Here is a 10,000-nt window from a genome sequence, read left to right on the forward strand (position 1 = left end):
GGGGAGTGCAGGGGGTTTGCCCCACTGCATATACCTTTCTAAATTTTTTTTCTTTATATATATATATATATATATATATATATATATATATATATATATATATTTTTTTTTTTATTTCGATATTACGGAATCTTGAGATTCTGGTCTTCGGAATTCAGAGTCTCGAGATTTAGTAGTGTACCCATGTATATATATGTGTATGTGTATATATATATATATATATATATATATATATATATATATATATATATATATATATATATATATGCGTGTATACACAGAGAGAAAGAGAGATGGATCCCCTTCAGCTGATCAACGTTTCAGAACTTCAAACTTCATACAGTCGAGATGATATGACTGATATTCTGAAATGTCAAACTGCACTGAAATGGCAGTACATAGGGTATGAGGGAATTTGTCCTTTTTCCCTGTGTGTGCATAGTCTTGGAGTTGCTATATATAATTAGCAGGAAGTATAGGGGAACTTGCCTCACTGCAAAAACATAAATTCTGTTTGTTGTTTTTTGATGTTTCAGAATGTTGATCATATGGTTATGTGTCTTCTCTTTGTAGAATGCATGATATTGGATTCTGATGGCAACCTAGTACAATAGCGTAAATGTGAGATTTCTGTCAGAAATTCTCATTTACTGTCTCTATAACTCTTTCCCCTTCTTTTTGATGAAATGCAGTTCTGTGAATTTTGTCATAATATTGATTCTTCTTCATCTGTCTTTTCTGCAATTATTCTAAAGCCTGTATTCTTCTTGCCTGCACAAACAAACCAAAAATGTATTCAGCTTGGATCTCAACCTTTGTGCCATCAATAACAGTGAGAGTGATACACCTACAGCTTGCAAAGACATATTTATGTAGCCAGAGAATGCAAGATGAGGGACAGCATTTTCTGAGTTATCACAGTTTATCATTTTTTTCACTGTTTTGATAATGCATTTCACTTGTCTGTTTGATTGTAGACATCTTAGACACAATGAAGCTCATAGCTTTGGAGAAATACTTGAGTTCTTTGCAAGCAAATCATGATCCATTGCCTACTATCCTTGGTTCGGTTGCCCCATGCTTTGAAAAACTGATTCACTCACGCATCACCATAGATAACATAGTACATTTTAACTGCACAACATGTCATCATGGGCTGACTCAAAGCCCTGTCACTATACTCAGTGCCCTACAGACTGCTAAGAAGTGACCTGTGTTTAGCATAACAGGCCTCCTCCAACCCAGTACTGATGGATTTACTGCACATTAGAAAGTTGATTGGCATCAGAAATACTTGGGCTAGGGATCTAAACCTCTTCTGCAACATCACTAGAGTGGTTTGAAAGGACAGGTATAACTTGTAAAGGATACTGCTGCTCTGGAACAGACTCCCCATCCATGTAAAACAAAAGCTTATCCCTGTCCATATTCAAGAGCAACTTGGATCTTTGGATGAGAAACATAAAATTTACCCGAGGACTGCCCCCTGTACTACTAATAGAAAGAGTTAGCTCCTAAATGCTTTATTCTACACATGAATTCCCTCAAGTTAACTACAGTATAATCTCATTTATTCTCACTAGCAGTAATATATAATTATCGACTATGGGATGGCTAAGGCCATTGATAACCAAATGGGACAGGTTGTTTTGAGCACAAAAATGGAAGCTGGCTAGGCTTAATATAGCCCGGAAGGGCAGTTAGCCTAGTACTTACCTATGAACCGATGATCCTATCTGTATACTTTAAATAATAAACTACACAAAGTAAAAACTGTAAGATTATTGTGCTAAAAGTAATTCACGGTAAAGATGGGATCTCATTAGGTATTCAATCATCATTCCAACTTATTTCTATGCTCCATGGTGATGTATGAGTGGTTTAATCATTTGTTGTACTTGTGCTATCATGTTATCCCAGTTTGTTATATCACAAGCTTTTTCTTTGCACATATATATGCCCAAGTAAAGCACAAGGATGTTTGGAAGCATTTGTTTTTTCAGTAGAATTATGACTTTCTCTACTTTAAACAGCAGACCTTCAATGCATGGCGATTCTTCTTTGAAGGTACAGAAAGGCTGAATAAATGGATAAAGATGCTTTATATTATAGGTTCATAGGTTCATACTAGGCTATCTGCCCGAGGCATTTATTTGGAGAAACTATGCCATTTATTTTGCTGTGCTCTGTCGAAGCAGTGACACTGAGGTAACCTGGGGGGGTATCTGTGATCTCCCATCCATTGGTCAAGATTCTTCTTGAACAAGGTGCTCTGCCTCACATAAACCGGGATTTTGGAGTCTTTGGGTGATGAATCGGATCTAGATTTTTTGAGATGAAGCATGTTTGTCAAATCTGGGTTTGACATGGCCTTGTATGTCAGGCATAGGTCACCTCTGAGCAAGCGGTAAGCAACTGAATATAACTGGAGTTCTTTCAGTCGGGCAGCATAAGACAGATTTTGAGACCCTTTATCCTTTTGGTGAGGAACGCAAGTGTCGGGCCAGATACATTCCGAATGGGGCATTGTACTCATTGGTCTGATGAGTGATGAGTATAGGGAGACTATGACTTCCCTTGATCTAGATGTGAATCCCTTCATGATAAGGTGGGCAATGTAGAAGGTCTTTCTAACTACTTTAGCAATATGAGTGTCGAATGAAAGGCTACTGTCAACCTGGGTTCCCAGGTGGTATGACTATGCATTTCTTGGCATTTAACTTTAGGCCATGGCTCTGGCACCAGTTATCCGTTTCTGTGAGACCCTTCTGAAAGGATATCTGTGTCGATGTGTTTTCAACTATGTTTGCAGTCATCTGCAAACTTTGTCAGCCATAACCCTCCTGTGTTTGCTTGTACTTCAGAAAAGTAGATGCCAAACAAGAGTGGGCCCAGGACTGAGCCCTTTGGGACACCACTTGTGACAGGCTTTAAGTCTGACATGGCGCCAGCAACTCTGACCCTGTGGGTTCTGTCACTCAGCCAGTTTGCAACCCATCTTGTAATGTATGGGTTTACATTTAAGTTGATGAGTTTTTCAATGATACCCGAGTGAGGTATTGTATCAAAAGCCTTCGCCAGGTCTAGGTAGGCTGTATCTGACAATCCAGAACAGCATGGCTTCTTACAGCAGTTGTACATGCGTATCCCTGCCCCAGGTGTCTCTAATTCCTTTAGTTTCTCAAGAGTTACTAAAATTTGTGTCATAACTCATAGAATATGGGTGTGAAAAACAAAAAACAACACTTTTTCAGGTTTTTTGAAACTCATAGACCTTCTGCCCCTTCCAAAAAGTCCTCTTTGCATTTATCCAGATATGTTCTGTTTAATTATAATGACATCTGAAACTTCCTAGGTAGGACCCCAGACCAAAATGTCATCAGTTACATTTACCTTAGTTTCCAATCTTTCAGTAATATCGGCTACATTTCATTGAACAACTTCTGACCTCTAGAGCTGTTAAAATAAAAACTGGGGTTCCCATAAATCAATATTTGTACCTAGCACTGTATTAAATGCATGTAACTTTGAGTTGGCCTCAAGTAGCTTGGTTTACCAAGATCTCTCATAGGTTCATAGGTTCATAGGTAGGTACTAGGCTATTGGCCCTAGGGCCTATATAAGCCTAGCCAAACATACCCTGGCTTTTGCCACCCAAGAAAATTATTTTTCTGTGCCACTGTCGAGCAGAGCCACAGAAGTGATCCCTGGGGTGAATTTCCTATCTCCCATCCAATCATCAAGATTTTTCTTGAAGAGTGCTAATGAGGAGCTTTGTTTGATATAGATAGGTAGTTTGTTCCAGAGTATGGGAAGTCTCTGGGACAGGAATCTATATCTCCAGCATGTTCTGTTTATTGTGGTGATGAGGTTTAGGTCCCTAGAGCGTGCAGCTCGTAGGGATTGGGATTTCTTTAAGTGGATTATGTCTAAAAGCTCTGGGTTTGACATAGCTTTGTGTGTTAGGCAGAGATAGCCTCTGAGTAGGCGATATGCAATGGAGTAAAGCTGCAGTTTTTTGAGACGGTCTGCATAGGGCATCTCTTGAGGCCGGTAATCCTCTTTGTGAGGTATTTCTGTGGCCTTTCCAGTTGTTGTAGATGTCTTGTGAAGTACATACCAAAAAGGGCATTGTACTCTATAATGGCTCTAATGAGTGACGAGTAGAGGGGAACAATGACCTCTTTTTTCCTGGATGAGAAACTTTTTTTGATGAGGTGTGCCACATAGAAGGATTTCCTGACTACTGTAGCGATGTGATTATCAAAGGAGAGACTACTGTCCACCTGTGTCCCAAGGTCTCTTATCACACATTCGGTGTTAAGTAGACTACTACCTATGTGGTAGTTCATGGGTACTGAGTTTTTACCAAAAGGAATGACAATGCACTTTTTGGCATTGAGCTTGAGGCCATGGCTTTGACACCAGGCATCTGTCTTAGCAAGGCCATTTTGTAGGATGTCCACATCTTTTGGAGTTCTGATTATGGCTCCTAGTTTGCAGTCATCTGCGAACTTCATTAGCCAAAGACCTTCTGTGTTGGCCTGTACTTCAGAGAAGTAGATACCAAACAGGAGAGGACCCAGGAATGAACCCTGTGGTACTCCACTTGTCACTGGTCTGAAGCTGGATTTGGAGTCTGCTACTTTCACAGTGTGGGTTCTGTCAGTGAGCCAGTTGACAACCCATCTTGTGACATAGGGATTTATACCTAGTTTAGTGAGTTTATCTATAATTCCAGAGTGGGGGATGGTGTCAAAAGCCTTGGCGAGATCAAATAGGCTGTGTGAACCACCTTACCCTCATCTACGGCGTTGGTGACTGCTTCAAAGAAGTCTATCAGGTTTAGGAGACATGATCTGCCATTTACAAACCTGAACTGGGTGGGGTCCTGAGTTTGGAGATTACCAATGTCATTGTTTATAAGTTCCATGATGATATGCTCCATAGCCTTGCAGACCAGGCTCGTTAGGCTAATGGGGTGGTAGTTTCCGGGGTCTGTGGTGGCTCCCCCTTTGTGGAGTGGGATAACTGTCGCTGTGCGCCATTCAGTGGGCACATAGCCTGAGGTGAGGCTATGATTGAACATGGTACTTAGGTGGGGTGCCAGTTCGTTCTGTAGTTCATGTAGAACACAGCCTGGGATGTTGTCAGGTCCCATGGATGCTGTGTTCTTGGCTTTGGATAGTGTGTTTTTTTACCTGTGCAGCCATGATTACAGGAACTTTGCATTCTTCTGGTATAGAGATGGGCCCTTTAGGGGATGACAGAGGGGTAAAGTTAGCACTGAACCTATCTGCCAGGATGTTGGCAATATCTGTTGGTTCTGTATATTTAGTGCCATTGTGCTGTAACTCAGAGCAGATCTGAGTGTTGCCATTGAGATTCTCGACATAGCTATAGAATGCTTTGTGGCTGCTTTAGAGTCAGTGGTGATTTTGTTTTCATAACTAGCTTTGGAGAATTTTATGAGGGATCTCAGCTTCTTACTGAAGCTAACCAGGGAGTTTCTCCAATCATGGGATTTTACTCTTTTTTTGCAACAGTTTCTTTCTTTTGTTGTAGAGTTTGTTTATGGCAGGGGACCACCAGATTGGCTTCATTTTTTTGGAGGATAGCATCTTGGTTCTGTTAGGGATTGCACAATCCATGTACTCATGTAAGTGCTTATAAAGTGCATTTGTGTAGGATTCATCAGTCATACCTCTATTGTCTGTCAGCATGGGTGTCATGAAGTTTGCCACTTCTGTCTTAAGAAGCAGAAGTTGGCTTTGGAGAAATGTTTTATTGTGGTTTCCCTAATGGGGGGTGGGGGAGGGATGTGGATGTCTAGGGTGATTAGCTTATGGTCGGATCTGACCAACGAGGAATTGACCTCTGGTGTGGAGCACCGGTTGCCCATGTTGGTAATAACCAGGTCTAGGATATTGCTGCCCCTGGTGGGGGTGTGGGTAAGTTGATCCATGGCATTGGAATTTATGAATTCCAGAAAACGTTAAGCACAAGAGTTGGTACATGAGTAGTTTTCCCAGTTAATGGTAGGGTAGTAGAAATCACCCATTATTAGGGTGTTAGGTTGTACCCTAATATTTTCCAGTGTATTAAGAAATGCGGAGTGGGAATCCTGGGGCATGGTGGGGGATCTGTAGCAAGCTACAATTTGGATTGCGGTCTTGCCCAGAGTTAGCTGCACTTGGATAATCTCGGATGCATTATGCTGAGCAACTAGCCTGGAGGTGTGGATATCCTTAATGAATATGGACACGACTCCGCCTTTAGTGTTTTGGTCCAGGTTAGGTGGCTGAAAGGTGTGGTATGAATTATAGCCTGGTAATGCAGGGGTACTCTCTGGAGCCTTGAACCAGGTCTCTGTCACTGCACAGATGTCGATGCTCTCCATTTTAAGGAGTGCCTTGAGAGAGTGCATTTTGAGGTTTAGACTTCTAGCATTGAGTAGCAATACCCTCAGATTCTTCTTGCCTGTACCTGTTAGGGTGGTGAATTTGTCATTTGAACCTTGCCTAAAAATGGCACTATAGGGGTGGTTAGAGCCTTAGCCAGTAGCCAGAATCCCAGGGGTGACAGGTGCAGGCCATCTCTGGCAAAGCATCGTGGCTTGTCAATCATGTCATCCCAGGCAGACAGATACTGGATCCCCTTAGAATGACACCAGAAGCTTAGCCAATTGTTGAAGTCAATCATTTTGTCCTTGTACTGTGGTATCATTCTGGGTGATGGCAGGATGCTACTCAGGGCTAGGGTCATACCTGCCTGGGCTACAAGATCGGACAGCTCCTCCATGTCCCTTTTCATGTAGTCCAAGGAGGTACGTCTCAGGTCATTCACGCCAACATGGACAATGACAGAGTCATATTTGTACTTGTTGTGGAGTGACCTGAGTGCATGCATTATGTGGCGGATCCTGGCACCCAACAGGCAGCTGACAGTAACTTTCTCCTTGTTTAGCCTGGTGAGTGGAACATCAGTGTGCCTGACTATAGAGTCACCTATGACTAGAGTGTTGGGTACGTTGTTATGCCTTATGGGCTGTGGTTGAGTGGCACACTGAGTTTGTGGGCTATGTGTCATTTGGGTTGTGTTGGGGGTGGAGGTTGCTTGTGTTTCTGCTTTGCAGGTCCCTGTTGCTTGGGCAGGTTTTTACTGAGAGCCTCCGTGAATGTAGGTGTGTGTTTTGTGTTTCTATGTGTGTGTTTTGGTGGTGTAGGTTTTCTGGGACTATGTGCTGAGTGTGGTGTGGTGCAAGTGTTTACCTTCTCCTCTTGACTGTCTAGTCCAGTCTTGGGTGAAGAGAGCTTTGCTTCCAGTTTGGCTATATAAGTGCATCTCTCACAGGTTGTAGTGTTGGGTGGTAGGAGGAGAGGGTTGTCTGTGTACATGAGGCAATTACTGCATTGCCCCAAGATGCCCAGATTTATCAGGTAGACAGGAGAAAACACCGGGGGCTGACCCTTAGACATGCCTGGATAGGTGCTTATTTGTTAAGTACTAGAAACTGTTTTCCTCTAGACAGTGAGGAAAGTTGAGTGATGTAGTAATTTGTAGCTTATTTAGTGCTTACAATAAGTTCTGAACAAGTGCTGAAACAAAAAACTGGCTAGTTCTGAAAAACAAAATTAAGCTAGAAGGCTTCCCTCCAACACAGAAAGGCCTGGGGGCCTAGAAGCCTACAAATAGTCCTGGACACAGCAAATCTATATCCAGGATAGACTACCCACAGGAAAGGCAAGAAACAAGCTTAGAAAAAGTTTTTTTTTTTTTTTTTTTATTTAGTGGAAAGAGAGAAAGGAGTAGCAGAAACTTAGCTTATTGACCTTCTCAAATGTTCTCCCTATACTGGGTAGAATGAGGTAATGACACTAGACTGGGAGGAGGGTCCCAGATCAAATGTACACTAGGGGCGGGCAACTGCAAAGCCAACAACTATAAAAACACTATACCAACAGGGAGGTAGGGTGGGTGGGAAACAAACTGCAGAAATGTTTCTCACAGCTGAAAAGCAGCAGTGAGCCTTTAAATGAAAGTTTTAAACAGCTAAAGGAGCCTCTAGAAAAAGAGTTTAACTGCAACAAGTTATCAGAAACAAACAACCCAACAGATGCTTAATAAAAGTGGACAATTTCCAGTTAATACCTCACACACATGGAAACTAGCTAGAAAAATACACAGTACACAAAGTGCTATAAATAACAAAGAAATAAAGAACAAAATAAGCAAAAAACAGGATACTTAATGTTATATATTATAGTTCCGAGTTTGCTCAGTGTCCTTCATTAACCCCTAAAACCAACAAGAATTGTGTATTAGACATAGTAGCAATAATGTCTTCTGCACTTTGCAGTGGATAATGTTTCCATTAATTAAAGAGTTGTAGAGTTATGCAGATAATATCTTTAACTCCTCAGAACTAATTATTTATCATTAGGCATCAGTAACCATTTAATATCCTGATGTTCATTACAGTGAGTCTTGGAATAGTGAGACTGAATGAGCTCAAACAATGTACTAGCATACACTAGGTCCAAAACACTGTATCACAGAGTTTTTTCTTTTCTCCAAGATACCAAGATATGACAATATCAGAGTTGGTATGTATATATGGGATCTGTACAGATCCCTGAATGCACTTTCCACTGAAGCAGAAATCACTGAGCATACTTAACCGAAAGTGCTGTTCACCGAAGCAGCACTTTTGGATAATTATGCTCATTGTACCGGTCGTACTATGGTGTAGATAAGGGAAAATTCTCTTTTCCCCACTGTAGTGCGACCTCGGAGTGAGAATATTAAAGTAGGGAGGGGAGTGGGCCCCCCCTGAATAGAAGTAGTTTTAACTTTTTTGTTTTTTTTTTTTTAAACATACTTTACCGTAAGCGCTTTTTCGGTGAAAGCGCTTAGGTAAAGTATGTTCAGTAATTATGAATTCGGACTTTTGATCTTTCGATCAAAAGTCCTAGATCCATATAGATATAGCTAATATAGCTCCAAGAGGTCTCAGGGTTTATGTGGAACCTGGAGTTGGGCTAGAAATTGAACAGTTTATACAAAAAGGGCGACAAGTACAGCTTTTGGCATCCAATATGTTCATTAGGTTACTGATAGAATATTATGAACAACAATATGTACGGATGTCAGAAAAATTGAATGAAACATATGAGCAAGTGGCCAAGTATCAAGGGGAATGAGCTTATAGTGGCAGATACGCAATGTATGTCAAGGAGGTACAAAGAATAGAAAAAGAATTGCAGGATAGAAAATCAAAGAAGTTTCTTAGGGACTCAAATGATTATAAAAATGAGGTGGCATATACCTGGAAAAAGGTTAAGCATACTGTCAGGTTTTTAGATGGGTCCAATAAAGGGCAGAACAGACCCAAGAGAAAGAGGCCTAGATCCATATTAAGGAAAAATCCAGACAACTCCAGTGTTTCAGAGGTCTCTTCATGTAATTCGAATACAGATACAGAGACTGAAGGAGGTGAGCCACAAATAATGGTTTCCCCAATGCCAAAGAGATCCAGGGGCCCTTTAGGAGGGGCAAGCGAAAACACCGTCATAGAACAAATGGAAGGTATGTTTCAGAAAATATTGAATCAACAATGGTTAGAGATGATGCTCCTAACCACATGCAGGCTACTGAAAATCAATTAGTAGTAAATTTGACCAACTATGAGCTTTCTGATTTGGAAGTAAATGTACTTAACAAAGGTTTATGTTTTGTTCCAGCTACATATGTGTCTTTTTTGATACAGTGAATGACCTGAAAAATTTTACTTGTAAATTAAATCTAAAGTATTACTTTACACATAGACCACAGACTAGAGACTCAATGGATAAGTTTAAATTTAAAAAATCAGAGTTTCAGCCACCATATCATAGGGCAGTGAAAATTTTTGAACAGCAGGTGTTGCAAGATTTGCAACTCAATCAGAATGAGGTGTTTAGGAGTTATCCCATAATTTGACTAAGGTAGAGAAACAAAT

This window comes from Protopterus annectens, chromosome 2.part1, assembly GCF_019279795.1.
Source record: "Protopterus annectens isolate FY-2018-M chromosome 2.part1, PAN1.0, whole genome shotgun sequence".
In the NCBI taxonomy this organism is placed as follows: domain Eukaryota; kingdom Metazoa; phylum Chordata; order Ceratodontiformes; family Protopteridae; genus Protopterus; species Protopterus annectens.